Raw genomic sequence first — 18097 nt, 5'->3', positions numbered from 1 at the left:
CGCAATCACTGCGACTTTGGAGGCGCACAAAATGAGGGTGACATTTACTGCGCCCAAGCAGAGCAGGGGTTGCGGGGGTGTCCCCTGTTTTTCCTGGACGCAGTAATGGGGGTCGGGGGTTGTGGGTGCGGGGATGTCCCCCGCTTACCATTTCGGAAAGCGGGGGACACGTAAGAAAAAAAAAAAGAAAAAAAAGAAAAGCACCCACGTTAGTGGAAGGAGCTGACACCCCAGGGATCGCAGAGTGCGGGTGGCACACTTCTGCGTATGCTGCCCTAAAGGTAAATGGAGTGGGGGGTTGGGAGGGATAATGCAGGCCAGGGGAAGCGGGCACAGTGATCCATATGATCACTGCGCTGTGCCGTAACTGGTGTCGGCATTTTCGGCGTCGCAGCCGGCGCAGTGATCCCATACCAACAGTTGAAGCTCACTAAAAGGGAGAATTGTGTTTTAGTAGAGACCCATGTGGTAGGTCAGAAGAAGGAGGCAGATATAATGGTTGCATTATCACAATGCTTTATTTAAAAATAATAAAGAAAGAACCCATCTATACCTAACTAAGGGTTGCCCTACCTAACATGAAATAACTATGGCGCTCGTCGTCAGGAATGTAGTCGAAATCAACTGTCTGCCCTCTGTCCAAAACCGACCCTATACTGTGCCTAACACTATTCAACAAAACGTCAAATAAAAGGGATCCAGGAGAATGACTTCCTTTTCCTGTACCGCCTTTTCAGGCCTCAGTATGTAATCCTCAAATAGTTATTTGTGATTCACTGAACCAGTTCCTTTAGTTCCTCTAGGGAGCTTTATGACCACCTGTTTTTTCACTTTTGTTCTTTAAATACTGTTTTTTGGTTTACCAAGATACGGTATTGGCCCCTGTTCCTTTTGCAATCTTGCAGTGTCCCTTTATTATTTACTACACTTAGTTGAAATATCAGCACCTTCTTGGATTGGCTGAGTTGTGCGTCTAAGTGTCCTTTACACTGTTTCTGACCTTCATATTTGATGAGGTGAGTGTACTGATTAGCTCTACATTCTTCACTTTCTTTAGAGTATTCACAACCACTAGGACGAGTATGAGGAGTCCCTTTGTATTCTTCGCTTGCTTTAAGATATTCCCAGCCAATGGGACGAGTGTGAGGAGTTCCTTCATACTCTTCAATTATTCTAAGGTATTCACAGCCACTGGGACGTGTATCCCGGTGTACTCGCTACTTCCTTTTCTTCAAGTCTCGGCGTAGTTCAAAGACCAACCGGTCCACACAGTTTGGGTCATGGCACCACCGCAAGCTGCTTCACAGGGACATGGTTGGGTCTTCTGCCATGCTCCATGCCTCTTTTTTACTTCTTGTTTGCTTGTGTCCTCTCGACCAAGGACCTCCCAGGGCGCTCCTGACTTCTCTGTCTTCCTAGGTTCAAACTTCCCGGGCTCCACCAACATTGCACATTGGTCCTTCCCCTCTTTTTATGAGAAGTATTGGGTCCTCCCAACGTAGGCTTGTAGTCCTTTTTCTCTCTCCTTTGAGTGTTTGTTATTACTTGCTCGATCTTCTTCGTCTCAGTATGGTTGGATTCCAATTACTGAGTACTCGTCGTGTTTTTCATACTCGTCTTCTCAGCATATTTGACTTGCTGTTGTTGGTTTTCTGTGATGTTACAATAACAAACAGTGACTGGTGTAGGATGGTTTACAGGACATTCTGGTGATATGGGGGGCTTTTCATCGATGGATTTAGGGAGTTCCTTGATGGAACTGAAGTCCTTTTCCCCACCCCATAGGTAAAAGGTCGCTTAGCTACCCCAAGGAGGAGTGGGATAGATAATGTTAACAAATATTATACTGTAAAACCATTGTGAGATAAAGATATTGGCTTAAATGTAGTAAAAATAAAATGCGGGTTGCCCACTGACCATATACATCCTTGGGTTCATGCACAGGAAAGATATAGTCACGTCATATGCAAACAAAAAATGTATTGTTGTAATACACTGCCTTCCCCTCCCCTTCTCACAAACGTCCTGAGTAGTGGTTTGCTGGGAAAACTGGGGGTTGTTCCACCAACTTCTTTGCAACCAAATATGTGAACCATTTTTGGGTAGGTGTTGCATTCTGAGGAGGAACAGAGGTCTATACCCCACCTCTGAGCATAGGTTTAACATTTTTTGTCACCCTCCACATGAACTTGCACCACAATAGAATATATGTAAATCAACGTTTTTATTTGTACAAATTGCCCTGATTGTACATCAAAAAAATGCCCTTAGATGACAGGTGTTTCGGCAAAACTCCTTGCCTGATTCAAATCTGGCTTATTTAACAAGTGGCAATTCAATGAGAAATAGCACTGTTTGCAATAAAATAGTAAATGTATCAACAAAAAAAACGTGTTCAAGACAGACATGAAGGAGGGGGGCGGGGTAGGGAAGGATGTTTTGGGAAAAGCCATATAAACAGAAAAGGACATGTAACAAAAACAAAAGCCATTAGAATCATTGCTAAACAGATAGAGATTATACACAAAAAATTGTGATATCCGTATATATGGTCTCTAGTTGAGGTGACTAATTTCTAACCAAGCATTGTCCATTTATTTACAGGTCAGTACCAAACATGATTGATCTAAAATATTACTCATATTAAATAATTTGTATATTTAGGATTAGATAGGCATTTATCATACCCTTGTTGAAGTTCAACAAACACTCTTGAACTGTGGTCGCTTATGTCTGTCTTACTCTTGATACCATGCCTTGCTTACACTAACCAATGATTTCATACTGAGGTAGTCGGGACAGTCTAGAAGAAGATGTTTCCAAGTTTCTTTTTCTTGCTTTCAAAGCCAACATAGTCTATCACAAGGTTGAATACCTCTACATGGACCCATTGTATCCAAAGGACATGGGAGATTAAATCGTAATCTAAGACTGGTCATCCATATCCTACGTTGAGGGAAAATTGACAAATACAGGTATGTTATTTATTCTTCTGATTGTGCTTTTATAGCAACCATATACCTTGCACTTCTGCAGTTTATCATGATGATTTGCCCAATCCCATGATGTTAGTGAATGTTTTGTCTTGTTTCGGTTGAAGATCAGCTCTTGGAGGTTTGAAACTATTGAGCCCATCATTGTCAGTCAGTTCCTGTACATCTTAGTTAGAATAGGTGCAGCAGTTTTTGCCTGGCACACTGCATGCAAATCTTCATACAATGATTTGTTTGTGTGAGGGATTCAGGATCTGATGAAGTATCATCAGCCTCTTATTACAAGTGATGGAATCAAGTGATTACTCAATGTGATGAGTTATCGGAAGGCATTGGGGGAGGCGTAGCGTTCTTCTCCATAAATGACCCTCCAATATACCAAGAGAGGTCTCAGTTGGAATATTAAGGATCTCAAATCCAGGTAAGGCGGTAGGGATGATTTTCCCCTAATAACATTTTAATAGGGGTTTGATTGTGAAGACACAATATTTGATGTACATCTTTCACATTTGGGCCACCAAATATATTAGTTTAGCTTTCAACCTTTCTAAATAAGCTTAGGCTTACTTTTCGAGTATAGTGGAAAACCCCAGATAGACAATATGATCTGCCATTTTTGGGAAGCTGTTGTTTCGGTACCATTTGCACTTAGTAATTTTCTTATCAGTTTTACAGATTATTACAGGTGATGTTTTGGCATTAATCTTCAAACCATTGTTATTTATATAATTCTCTAATCTATTGTATTGTATAGGGATTTATAAAGCGCAAACCAAGGCCCGAGGGCATCTGGGTGCAGAGGGCAAGACTGTCAAATATCCCTGACCCCTAGTATCTTACACAAAAAGAAAAGTCTTTAGAGCCTTATAAAAATGAAGTTGGTCGGCTATCTCCCGTATTTGAGATGGAAGAGCATTCTACAGGACTGAAAAAGATCACCCGCCAGCACAAGCTCTACAGAACCTGGGGACTGTAAACTAAGTTTGGGAGCAAGAACGCAGAGCTCTAGAAGGAGTATAGCGTAAGAGTTTGCGTCTAAGAATAGAAGGGCCAGAATGCTGAGTAGCTTGATACACAATACAAAGAATCTTGAATTCAATGGGTTTTATCAGAAGCCAATGAAGTTGGCACAGCAAGAGTGTAGTATGAGCAAGCCTCGGAGCATTAAGAGCGAGGCGCACCACAGAATTTTGCAAAATCTGAAGGCGTTACAAGAGAAAGTCCGGCTGACCTAAATAGATACCTGTGATCCAGTGAATCCCATGATCGAAGCGGTGACCACTCAAGACCGACGATGAAGAGGAATTTGAGGCAGAATCTTCTTCTGAAGTTTAGGATTCAGAAAGCTGGCACTGCAAACAGAAGCGATCTGTGCTTCTCCAGAGTCAGAAGATTGCTAATTACCTCCAAAGCCTTTCACTCAGACACTAGGAGTGGGACAAGGGACAAAAGACTTTGGCCAAACATTTCAGTTCCACACATACTTGGACTCCTGGGGCCAATTATTAGAATTTCGGTTTTCTCTCTGTGGAGCTTAAGACAATTTCTCCGACATCCAAACCCTTAAGATGTTCTTAGTTTGCCTGGGGGGGTCAGACTCCAGAAAGTTAAATCAGAAAATCAGCTGAGTATCGTCATCATAGGTGTAAACACATACTCCATGGGACAAAATTAAATCAGCCAGAGGGCGGAGATAGAAATTTAAAAGAAGAGGGGACTAAAAGGAACCCTGGGGGACACCACAAGTGATGGGAACCGACCTTGATTCAAACGGAAATAAAGAAACCGTTTGAGAACGATGTGATAAAAAAGAAGAAAACCATGTGAGTGAAGGGCCAACATTGCCCATTTCTTCCAGACATCTAAGATGAGTGAAGTAGTCAATCGTGTCAAAAGCTAAAGAGAGGTCAATGAGAATAAGAACTCCAACCTCACTGTGGTCCTGAAGCATGGCCAGGTCATCCAGAACGGAAATCATCACTGATTCCATCCCTCTAAGAGGTCTAAAACCTGCCTGAGAAGGATGAAGAAGAGAATTTGACTAAAGATAATGAGAACGTTGAGGGTTAACAATAGATTCCATAAGCTTTATCAGTATTGGCAGAGAGAAATGGGCAGATACTTAGCAGGATCTAAATTATCAAGATGGGATTTCTTTAAAAGAGGAGTGACCAGTGAGGTGGGGTTCTATCAACCAGATCTGTCCAGCATTTTTGAGAGAAACATACATCACTCTTAGTAAAGACACAGGATACCAAAAAGAAACCACTGCACTATGCTGTAACATAGTCTTATAGACTGAAGCAAGGGTAATTTTCACTGGATAATGACCGTCCACCTAGCCTCAGGCTGTAAGTTGGGGATGAGTCATTATCCCAAGTGATAATTTCCACTCCCTCTGTCTATAAGGCTAGTAGCACATGGTGATACTGGCAGTACATTTGTTGGCATTTTGGTGGTGAATGATGAAGTAAAAAACACTAGCTTAATAGTAAGTATAGTGGTATTACCCAATTTGATCCAAAATTATTGACCAAATTTGGTCAGTACCATTCGATCGATTTGATTTGATCAAGTTGGGTAAAGAAATACTGAACATGGGGCGCAGGAGTTGCGGGGGTGTCCCCTGCTCACTGTGTTTGGTATTTTTGGCCTTGGGGGATTGCAGGGGTGTCCTTCCCCGCTTCCTAAAAATTGGAGGCGGGAAAATAAAAAAAAGAAAAGTTGACCCTGCGCCATAGGATCCGACCTGCATTAGAAGGACTGAACTGACGCTGCAGGGTCAGGAGAGGCAGCGGACGGAGAAAAGGTAAGTGGGGGTTATGGGGGATTTTTTGGAGGGTTGGGAGGGACATAGATTTGGTGAGCTTGGCCGCAGTAAAATTGTATTCGCAGTGAAATTGACTACGGTCAATTCCGCTGCGAACAATTCTTTCTCGGTCAAACAACACGGATCCAAAAAAGTAAATAGACCAACTGTGCTAGAAAATGAAATGTGGTTTTATTTTGCATTACTTGAATTCCAGGGTTTATTTAATTTATTGTGCATTTGCAAGGCGCTTATACATCAAGAAATTGGGTTTCAAAGCACCCATAGGGCAAAGGGGAGTGAACAGGGGAAGAAGTAGGCAAATAAAACAACACTAATGAACCAAACAGAGGTGGTCCTATTAGACCTTGTGAGCATTCGGAGCATCCAAGTGCAGAGCGAGAGAGCAGGGGGAAAAGTGCTACGGGTTCCCAAAGGGGGTGGGGGGAGTGCCAGAGAGTCAGTTGCAGGTAAGGTAAGTGACTGGCAGAGATCACTTGGTAAAGAGCGGTCAACTGCCACTGCAATAAGTGCAGCCCAGTTGGTGCACAAAGGCAAGTGGGAGAGGGCAACGGCTGGAGGCAATTGGAAGGAAGGCCAGGACCCAGGAGGACACATAAGGTCTTGGCCACAAATCTCAGCGACTGTGGGGTTTAGCACGGGAGGGGAAAGGAGGAGGTGAGGAGGAAAGTCTTGATGAGCTTCTGAAATTTGAGGATATCCAGCTCAAGATGGAGATGAAGGGGAATGCTGTTCCAGAGAAGGGAGCCACCTGAGAAAATAGATCGTCTGCCAGCTCATTAGAGCCGGTAGGGCATAAAGAACTGTGGGGAGAGTATTTGGTGAGAGCAAGTTGTAGATAGTGTGGTCCTTGGCTCCAGACAGCCTTATGGATGTTGCAAAGGGATTTGAATTTGATCCTTGCAGCAACCGGGAGCCAGTGGAGAGATGTTAGGGCTGGAGAGATACAGTCCCTGGGCTTGAGTCCAAGGATTCTTTTTGCAGCCCTATTCTGGATCAGCTGGACAGGTCAGAGGAAGAGGGTAGATTAAGGAAGAGGCCATTGCATTAGTCCTGCCTAGAGAGTTACCAACGCTCTAGAGACACGTTAACCATTTTAATTGCAAACTTGGTCAAACTAGAGTGGATTTAACATGAGAATACATTTAGTGCCATGTAAAAGTATATTTTATTTTATTTATTCATTGTACATTTGTATGGCGCCTATACACAGGTGTTTCCAGGCACCACAAGACAAGTTGTGGGGTGGGTGGGGACATGGGAAAGAAGTAGAACAATGAACGGTTATATTGGCCTCGTGACATTCCTACCGTGGTTTCTCTATACTAAAGTGAAAGCATTTCCAATGTTTTAGCCTTCTCTTTGGTGTATTCAATAGGATGTTGAAGCAAAAAAGCTTGTGTCTTGTTGAAAGAAAGCGTGTCTGGAAATTGTATTGTTTCTCTGTCTACTTTCAAAGTCAGAATGTTCAGAATGCTGTTAATCTCAGTAGTTATTGACTGCATCCTGAACATTCTGATTGGCTAAGAGGAGGTAAATAACGATCTCTGTGTGCTATTAGAAGTTATATTTCCTAAACATCAGTACGTATTAGCCAGCATCATGCAAATGCAGGCATGGCAGATGTTGTGAAATGTGTGTTGTGTTCACCCTACATGCTCAGGAGGGCAAGAGTAAGTTCATACTCCTTAGTAATGTACTCCTTGGTCTTTATGGTAAGGCTTGCAAAAAGTGCCACTGGTGTACTCTTAAAAGTACAAAGGCTCTCCTAAAAAGGCATGGTATTTTAAATATATAGCAGCCACTCTAGGTAGTGCATGTTCAGCCCATGGAAACTATAGCAGTCATGCTGAAAAGTGTGGATTCTGCCCCTTCTAGAGAAAGAAAAAAGCCACTATGAAAAGCAGAGTATACTCTTATGAAAAGTGGCATGTCTTGCTAAAAATGTACTGCCTATAATGTGTAATGGTGACTTTCTTGGTGATTTCAACTTGAGGTAGGATCCCATCAACCAAAAATGCACATGAAAGCCTTATGTTTCAGCCACCTTGGTTGAAACATTCTACATCTTTTTGTCTAAAACAGCCTTTTCCAGCTGAAAGCAAAAGCAAATGTGATGCATTGATTTATGGTGGGTGGAAGAAAAAGGAGTGAAGGGATATGGAGTGGCATATCCTGCCAGCAACTGCTCTACAAGCCAAAGGTGTATTAACCACATAGCAGCTCCACTGAGAAGTGTCAGGACTGTCCCTTTAAAAGAATAACTATATTGAGTAGAAATACCCAACAACCCCTTTAAAGGTATAGAGGTCCTGCTAAAAAGTACCATACTGTTGCACATTAAAATATAGCAGCCCCACTGAGAATTGTGACCTCTATCTCATTAGTTCTGTTGAAAAGGTGAAGGTTTACACAACTCAGCTAAGATCCAAACACATGACCTGCCTTTTAAATGCATATTTCTGCAGCAGCCACATTAACTCACCAAGCTATCTCACCAAGATAGGAATCTGAATGTTAAACCTAGATTGCTGCAGCAGCTGCATCAACTGACTGAGGCAAATTTCACACGTGGCTGGTATTATGCCCAATGATCTGCTGGACACAGTACGTTTTAACTTGTCTTTAAGTTACAGCCTCAGCAGCCCCAACCGTTATTCATACTCACAACGGTCCCTCTACAAACAATAACATTCTCCCCTAGAACCATTGGTGGTCACCAACCTGGTTCTGTAATGGAACACTCAGCACCATTGTACAGCCCAGCATTGAATGTATTATGTAACTATATACACATGAATACCTTATGTAACTAAATACACATGAATTCAACAGCTGGAACCACTGGCAAGCCATATATTTACCAATTACCTAACTGACTGGGTCTTTCCCAACACAATTCGCAAATGAAATGTCTGTTGTTAATACAAATTAGGAGATTTCAAAATCGGCTGGTGTCTTCCAAAGCCTGATCTGTTTTGGGACGTATCAGTCACTTGTCAGTTACGTAGGATGGAGACTCTATGAAAGGTACCAGAATAAGACTGCTAGGCCAGGATGTTCACTACAGCAAGACAAGTATTTCACACTGTCCACCAGCGTCCATCATACTTGCCCATGAAGAGGGAGGAGTTCAAATATTGTTCCTATTCCGTCCTTTGGCTCTTTGGTGAAACTGGTAACACATATGTGTTGGTTGCCATTACATGTATATAATAAAACCGCTGGGAAGTGTAGGAAAAGTCTCGATAAAGAAAAGAATATGTCAGTTCTACTGAGAAATGCTGGCACTGAGTGTAGCATTCTCTCTGAAGCAAATGCTGATAGATCCTCTCAATGCTTACAAAAGATCAATACATTACTTGCTCAGGCAATCCTTGCCCTCTCTGCTGAGACTATTAGGTGATTTTCACACAAAGAGCTTTTCACAATTAAAAAAGTAATAGCAGGCCCTCGTCAAACGTCCATAGATCCAAAACCTGAAGTTATTAAATGCGGTTCTGAAAAATGTGAACGTACAGTACGATGGTATTGGCATGCAAAGTCATTACTCTACTTAGTGCTCTAAATATGCAAACAGGCTCTGATGGTCTGTATGACAATACAGTGTGAATGCAAGAACAGGGTGTGTGACTTTTGGGAGCCATTGTGTGCCAGTTTGTTGACTTAGTTCACAGTAGAAATAGTAGTTTGTAACAATGCAATTGGCCCAATGTGCTTTAAAAGGATCTATTTGCCACGTTTTCCAAAAATGCTTATGCATGGGCCATGCTAGTTTAGTGCAAGGACTGCTTTGTACCAATACAACCATGATTAAAAAACATGTAGGTTGACTACCTTCATTAATGTAAACGAGAACAAAATGTATTGGAAACCAAAATGTAACCCCAGTCATTTTTACAAAAACACTATCGAAGTCCCACACATTAGAATCAATAAGATCAAAAATACTATTTAGTGGTCTTTGAAGGGTTAAAAAAAAGTTAGCAACAAGTGCTATTCTAGGAATGAACAGAAAGCTAGTTATTGGCGTGAGAATCAAGACAGCTGTCAAACTTATCAAGACAGCTGTCAAAAATGTCCAAGTCCAACAGCTGTCTGTAATGATCTCTTTTACTGGTGCAGCGGGGGTTAACACAATCTGCTACCTGCTTCTGTTAAAGAACCTGTGCTACTGACCCTTTTACAGAATTAAATAATTTGTTTATCCCTTACCGCTGAAGCTTTTGCAGACCGTGCTGTTAGCAGTCAACATCTTTGATGATTTATGGGGGTGCTGTAGAACCTCCATCACCCCTACTTCAAGCACCACTGGCCTTCATTCCCTAATGCATAGTTCTAATTAGGACATCAAGTTCCTCTTGTATATTTCCCCTCTTCCTGGGGGTTCAGTTTCTGTCTTTGGTTGGTATTTGCAGATACTTTGACCCAGTCTTAGGTCTGTGTTCGTCCTTTTGGTGCTTCCTGGTGCACACGTCTGCACCAGCTACTTTCCTGGGGATCCCCACCCAGATATCTTGCTGTACTCTCTGCACTGAGTTGTCTTCTGTTTCTTACCCCCACCCTGGGGTTTCTGGTTCCACAACCGTCTTGAGGTCTGGTTTCTTTCACCCCACCTTGGGGTTGGTATCTCACCCCACCTTGGGCCTCCTGGGGCTTCTCTGCCCACCACCTGGTTCCCTGAAGTGACCACATACCTAAACTGTCTAAGCAGTGCTCTTCTGGGTGTGCGTTCCAGGAAATCGACGCAGCTTCTCTGCTTAGACTTTCTCTTCGGGTTCTGTGTGGTGTGGAGTCTTGGCTCCCTTTCCGCTTCTGTTTGGTGGGGCTCTGGCGTCTCCTCTTTGTTGCAGCATTTGGCCTGGTGCAAGCATCCTCTTCTGCTCGCGGCTCTCTGAGACTGTTCCTCTCCGGTCTGTTCCGCTGGCTTCTCCGCTTCCTCAGTTAAGAGGCTGGGCAGGTGCTTCTGCTCTGTTGCCACACCTTAAAAGAGAAGGTTTCCCCGCCTCTGTTGTCCTGTGGCAGGATCCCAGTTTAGGGGGGGGTTAAGCTTAGTATGCTCACCTTCCTAGTCCCAGAGGGGGTGGCTCCCCCTCAGGGAGAGGACACAATTCATCTCAAGTACCAGAGGTGGCTAAGCCTAGTGTGCCACACTTACGATCAGGCCACCTTACAGGAAAAGGCTATACTCAAGAGCTAGGAACCTGGGCCCAGAGACTGGAAGGAGTTAGGCCTAAAGTTAAAAGTTGGAGAACAGCCAGATGGGGTGTCATCCCAGATTTTGATGGCAGTTGCAAGTCCACCAGCACAAGCTAAAAAAGCTTGCAACAATTTAGGTACCCAGGTGATGGAGGCGAAAATATTACCCGGACATATCCAGGTGGTTGACTTTCAGTAAATATTTTTACCCAAAAAGTTCAGAGAAAACCCCCTATGCCAAGTACGGTATTATAAAGAGACTGCTTCAGTAGCAGCGATGAGGCCAACCTCTCTGTTAGGAGAGGATGTGGTAGCTGGGTGCCCCGACAAAGGCAAAGACCGCAGCCAAGAGAAAGACTGAAAAGACAACAACGTGTGCTGGTACTTAAAACTCCCTGTGACTGTGAGTGACAGGGGATAATGTGGTGGATGCCTAGGAGGTTGTGAAGGTGAACAGGCATTGACTCAGGCAATTAGGCCCTTTTTTGAGTAGGTCCTTAAGAGTTTATTTTAACCCATTCACCATCCATAATCATTCTCCCTTGTGTTAATAGCATACCAAATAATAATGTTCCCATTCATTCCTCCGTAAAAATAGAAAATAAAATAGTGCTGAATCTTACCTGCATGTATCGTCTGCTCTGTGGTATCCACCATGACCCTTTTGAAAGTAACTTACTTGATACAAAAATATACATGTTATACTAAAACTTTCACGAAAAGAGGAGGATGGGAATGGCAGAGAGAGGAAGAAGAAAAAAATATGGGAAAAGAGGAGGAAAGGAAGAAAATGAGGTTTAATAACTCAGCGCAGTTTCAGAGAGAACTAAGCATACCATACAATGTATCATCCTACCTTCCTGTAATGCTCTAAACAAAAATACCCTTCATATCCTAGTCTAAGGTGAAACACAGACACCTCACCATAAATTTTTGACTCCAACGAGGGGGACGGCTTGCTTTAGCATTATCTACAATATCTAACTCTTATCTCAAAAGGACGCTCCAATCTACTTTTTTGATAACCTATATGTGACAACCTGACAGAAGCGCCAGACACGGAAAACCCAAAGGAGGATTGGTGGGGACAAGAGACAGAAAATAAAACAGTGCTGGGTCATGAAAACGAAACACACACAGGCCCTGATATTCACGGCTGCGGCCGAACAAGTACAGACTTCATAAAAGCACCGGCTCAGGCAACCACGGGAAAAGACCTGACTCATGTAAATAGTTTACACATCAAAGGCAACACGTTCCCTCTCAAGTCAACGCCGGCTCAGGCAGCCGAGGGAAAAACTTGTTTCCAGTTTAAGGTTGGCAAGTTCCTTTCGAAGTCAAACCGCAGTTATAATGACCGGAACAGAAAACCATACGAGCATGTGAATAAACAAAAGAGCGCGCCACAGAAAACTGTAGAAAACAGCATTACTGTATCACAGAACTTACCGTGTACTTTTACAATGAAAACCAGCGTTCTCGCCGAGGCACCAGTGCGGGCTCCATTATGGCGACCAGGATCCTCCAGGGAAGGGGGCGGGGCTTCGAGGGGCTTTTCAAACTTTCCGGCGCGGAAGCATCCTGATTGGGTGGAATTGTCCAAGCCCCTATATAAGGGAGGAGAAAAGGAAAAACTGACGGATTTGTTTCCTTTCTGTTGCAGAGGCCAGCAGAGAGTGAGGAAGCAGCCGAGAGGTTCCAGTGGGCATACGAAGACTGAACTAAGGTTTTTCCCTTATGCTCTTACGAAGCCTGCTGATAACAAACTTTGGACTCTAAACAGGGGTTCTTACCCAACTTAATTTCTTTTGTTACGATTTTGAAGTCAATAAAGACAAATTTTCGTAAACTTAACTCCTGCTCATAGTGATCCATTACATCAGTGGTGGCAGCGGTAGGATCGAGAACGCTACGGAGGCCATAATCAAAGCACTTACAGATGCTCAGCAACAACTGCAACAGGCAATGCAGGTGCAGTCGCATCAAGCGCAAACGGACCGACAGGCGTTAAAGCAGGATCTACAGATACAGGCAGCCACGCAAGAGGCCATCAAGCACATCACGGAGACTATGACAGCTACAAGGGGTAATTCCATAGCCCCAACTAATGTACTTCAAAAATATCAGCAAGGTGAAGATCCAGGGTATTTTTTTGCCAACTTCGAGAGAGTGGCAAGAAATTCGCCGTGGCCGATGGAGAAATGGGGCCACTTCATTGCTCCATTATTGACAGGTCCCTTACAAGGAGCATATCAGGCGGCAAATCCAACAGGAGATGTAACTTACGCGGAGATCAAGAAAACCATGTTAGAACGAATTGGGGTCGACGACGAGGCCTACAGAGCCAGACTAAGGGATACCCGCCTAAGAACAGGTGAGACCCCCAGACAACATTATCGAATACACGATCTCTGTGACAAATGGTTAAAACCAGCCTCTGGATCAGTACAGGAAATAATGGAGAAAGTTAAATTCGAACAATTCATAGAGGCTTTACCCTCCGCGATGCAAAGATGGGTACGTCAACATCATAGACCCACTCTAGCGGAGGCCATTGATATCGCAACAGCATTTCAGAAAGCAGGTACTACCCGAACACCGTCGGTAGACCCCGTCAAATTGGTACCCAAAAGAACAGCCCTACCCGAGGTAAAGAGCAGTCAACCAGGCCAAGGAAATGGTTGGAACACGACGACCAGACAACCACACTGTTTTGACTGTGGCGAATGGGGGCATATTGCCCGGTATTGCCCACGAAAACCAAAGCCAGAGCCAATGGAAATCAGATATGCCCAAAAACAAGAATACCGAAGAAGGAAGGATCTGTATCTGATGGAAGTACGATTGGATGGAAAACCGAGACAAGCCCTGCTGGATTCAGGAAGTGAGCAGACGGCCATAATACCGGAAGTAAGTGGCTTGGCGGGGAAGGGTAGAGGAACTATTCCTATTATGTGTGTGCATGGGGATACCAAGGCATATCCCTCCCAGGAAGTAGATCTTGAGGTAAAGGGGGTTAGCACGAGGATGAAGGTTTGCCATAATGCCCCATTTACCGGCACAAATGCTAGTAGGTAAGGACCTACCTTTATTTGAGGAATGTCTACGTGATCAAGAGTGGCTGCATACCGCGCCCTATGCTCAAACTGAAATCGAAGATGAGTCATAACCCAGACCTAAGAAGACAAAAAGAGAAGTCAGAGAAAAACTAAAATTGTGGCATGAAAGTCGTAGATATGTAGGAATAATAGATTGGCTACCAGAGTCAGGGACCAGGTCCTTCCGGAGTGAACTGTTGTTAGACCCAACTTTAAAACATGCTCGAGATCAAGCAACATCAGATAACAAGGAAGGAGTCTATCCGTGGTTCAAGTCAAAGAATGATTTGGTTTATCGAGTAACTTTGAATCAAAAGCAGGAAGAATTGGAACAGTTACTAGTACCATTGGTATTTAGGGAGACCGTTCTACGAATAGCACATGATGATGCTGTAGGAGGACACTTGGGGAAGGAGAAAACACAGCAGAAATTGCTAAAAAGGTTATTTTGGCCCGGAATATACCGAGAAGTGGCCAAATATTGCAAAGAGTGTCCTATTTGTCAAAAAACCAACCCACAAAAACCAAAAAAAGCTCCCTTACAAGCCATACCACTTATAAAGGAGCCTTTTTCCAGAATTGGTATAGATATGGTTGGACCATTAGAACCCGGTAGTCATGGATATTCCTACATCATGGTGATAGTAGACTACGCCACAAGATACCCGGAGGCATTTCCTATAAAGGGCATTAGTGCTACACAGGTATGCAACCAATTAGTTCCATTTTTTTCAAGAGTTGGCTTGCCCACAGAAATAGTAACGGACCAGGGACGCAACTTTATCTCAGGAGTGATGAAGAAGGTTTGCGAACAGCTAAATATCCGACAGATACGTACATCAATATATCACCCTCAAACCGATGGGTTGGTGGAGCGATATAATAAAACCCTCAAAATGATGCTCAAAAGAGTCACGGAACCGAAAGGAAAAAATTGGGACAGAGTCTTACCATGGGTATTAATGATACTGAGGGACACACCTCAATCGTCTACGGGATTTTCTCCCTTTGAGTTGTTATTTGGTCATAAACCCAAAACAGTCCTGGATATAGCCAAGAAAGAATGGGAAGAAGAAGAGAAGGAAACTCACCTTACTGACTATGTTCTCGATATGAGAGAACATCTAAACAAACTAAGGGAGATGCCCAGAGAAAATCTGGGGAGAGCCCAAACATCCCAAGCTCATTACTACAACAATAGTGCTAGAGCTAGGAAGTTCCTAGAGGGTGATATGGTGTTGGTTTTGTTGCCCACCTCATCCAATAAGATGTTGGCAAAGTGGAAGGGACCTTACAAAATCATACGAGTTCTGGGTCCCGTGAATTATTTGGTGGAGCAGCCAGACAGAAGAGAGAAACAGCAAAACTATCATGTAAACATCTTGAAAGAATGGAAGGGGGCCGAGACCGCCAACATGAACATCCTAAAAATAACTGGAACAGACTCAGCCATGCAGGCAGTTCAATGGGGACCACAAATCAGTCCAGACCAGAAGAAAGAACTGGAGGTCCAGCTACAACCATTAGAAAAAATGTTCTTTCCAGGAAAAACACATCTAGTAGAACATGTAATTAACACGGATCCCTCTCAAACTGTGAGAGTCAGACCTTATAGACTACCTGAAGCAAAGAGGGCCGCAGTTCAAAAGGAGGTAGAAGAGAAGTTACGATTGGGAGTAATCGAACCTTCAGACAGTCACTGGTCATCACCCATCGTCTTGGTGCCTAAGCCGGATGGAAGTATCCGATTCTGCATGGATTATAGGAAATTGAATGCAATTTCGACCTATCAAGCTTATCACATGGCCAGAATCGACGAACTAATAGACCAACTAAGCACAGCCCACTACATCAGTACCATTGACTTAACAAAAGGGTACTGGCAGATCCCGCTACGAGAAGAGGACAAAATTAAAACCGCATTTTCTACACCCTCAGGACTGTACCAATTTACCGTATTACCTTTTGGGTTACACGGGGCCCCGGCTACCTTTCAAGCCTTGATGAACCAGGTCTTAGCTCCCCACAAAGAATTCAGTTCAGCATACCTGGATGACATCATTGTATTTAGCAAAACATGGGAAGAACATCTTAGTCACCTAACAGCAGTGATCACCGCGTTGGGAAAAGCAGGATTACATATCAATCCAAAGAAAACCATTTTGGCGGCCAAGGAAACTAAATACTTGGGATACCTTGTTGGACAAGGGTTCATCAAACCACAAATCGAAAAAAGTGAAGGCCATCATGAGACTACCCATGCCCTGTAACCGAAAGCAGATAAGGGCCTTCTTGGGTTTCGTGGGTTATTATCAAAGGTTTATCCCATTATTCTCCAGCATCGCCAGTCCATTGACAGAGGCCCTGAAGTCTTCCTATAAAGAAGATGTATCACAGAATCCGTCCGCAAAAATGGCTTTCTGGAACTTAAAAAAACACATAGCCTCTCTTCCGGTCTTGAGATGTCCTGATTTTGAAAAGGAATTTTACCTACAAACAGATGCATCAGGAACAGGTTTGGGGGCCGTTCTCTCACAAGGGACTGAAGATGATTTATTTCCGGTAGCATTTATTAGTTGTAAGCTGTTACCACACGAAATGGCCTATTCAACACTGGAAAAAGAATGTCTAGCTATAAAATGGGCAGTTGAAAGTTTACGTTATTATCTACTGGGAAGACACTTCACAGTGTTCACAGACCATGCCCCCTTGCAATGGCTAGCCGTACATAAGGACTCAAATCAAAGGGTTCTGAGATGGTTTCTGACACTCCAAGCTTACTGTTTCAAAACGGTACACAAACCGGCTGCGTTCCAGGTTGTCCCTGATTATTTGTCACGGAGTCTAGAGCAGCCCGATCGACTTTATACCAGAGGGGGTGTATGTGACAACCTGACAGAAGCGCCAGACACGGAAAACCCAAAGGAGGATTGGTGGGGACAAGAGACAGAAAATAAAACGGTTCTAGGTCATGAAAACGAAACACACACAGGCCCTGATATTCACGGCTGCGGCCGTACAAGTACAGACTTCATAAAAGCACCGCCTCAGGCAGCCGCGGGAAAAGACATGACTCATGTAAATAGTTTACACATAAAGGCAACACGTTCCCTCTGAAGTCTACGCCGGCTCAGGCAGCCGAGGGAAAAACTTGTTTCCAGTTTAAGGTTGGCAAGTTCCTTTCGAAGTCAAACCGCAGTTATAATGACCGGAACAGAAAACCATACGAGCGTGTGAATAAACAAAAGAGCGCGCCACAGAAAACTGTAGAAAACAGCATTACTGTATCACAGAACTTACCGTGTACTTTTAAAATGAAAACCAGCGTTCTCCACGAGGCACCAGTGCGGGCTCCATTATGGTAACCAGGATCCTCCAGGGAAGGGGGTGGGGCTTGGAGGGGCTTTTCAAACTTTCGCACGGGGAAGCATCCTGATTGGGTGGAATTGTCCAAGCCCCTATATAAGGGAGGAGAAAAGGAAAAACTGACGGATTTGTTTCCTTTCTGTTGCAGAGGCCAGCAGAGAGTGAGGAAGCAGCCGAGAGGTTCCAGTGGGCATACAAAGACTGAACTAAGGTTTTTCCCTTATGCTCTTACCAAGCCTGCTGAAAACAAACTTTGGACTCTAAACAGGGGTTCTTACCCAACTTAATTTCTTTTGTTACGATTTTGAAGTCAATAAAGACAAATTTTCGTTAACTTAACTCCTGCTCATAGTGATCCATTACACTATAGATAAAAACCCATCTGCCTTTAAAAAAGACTTTTAAGTCGAAACGCGTGTTGGCTGTTCTTGCTAACCTAATACCAGACAATAAACTGGAATACTAATCAGTTAAAAACTTTGAGATACTTTATATCTGGACTATTATCGCAAACTGCATTTGTCAAGCGCGGAGTGTGAGGGTTTTTTCCACCTTAGACTAATATACATAGTGGTATCAGGGTTAACCACATACTAGTCACCACACAGCTG

At 43.6% G+C, this 18097-nt stretch overlaps 1 protein-coding gene across 1 annotated transcript in view; it reads left to right on the top strand.

Moving 5' to 3' along the window:
• ACOX3 (acyl-CoA oxidase 3, pristanoyl) overlaps window positions 1–18097 on the top strand; it is a 1085216-nt gene that overhangs the window by 58064 nt on the left and 1009055 nt on the right. The gene's annotated exons all lie outside the window — the stretch shown is intronic.

The sequence above is a fragment of the Ambystoma mexicanum genome, chromosome 6q, assembly GCF_040938575.1.
Source record: "Ambystoma mexicanum isolate Mex_15411 chromosome 6q, UKY_AmexF1_1, whole genome shotgun sequence".
NCBI classification, from domain to species: Eukaryota; Metazoa; Chordata; class Amphibia; order Caudata; family Ambystomatidae; genus Ambystoma; species Ambystoma mexicanum.
Note: the sequence above shows the minus strand (reverse complement) of the source record. Positions and strands in the feature narration are given on the sequence as shown.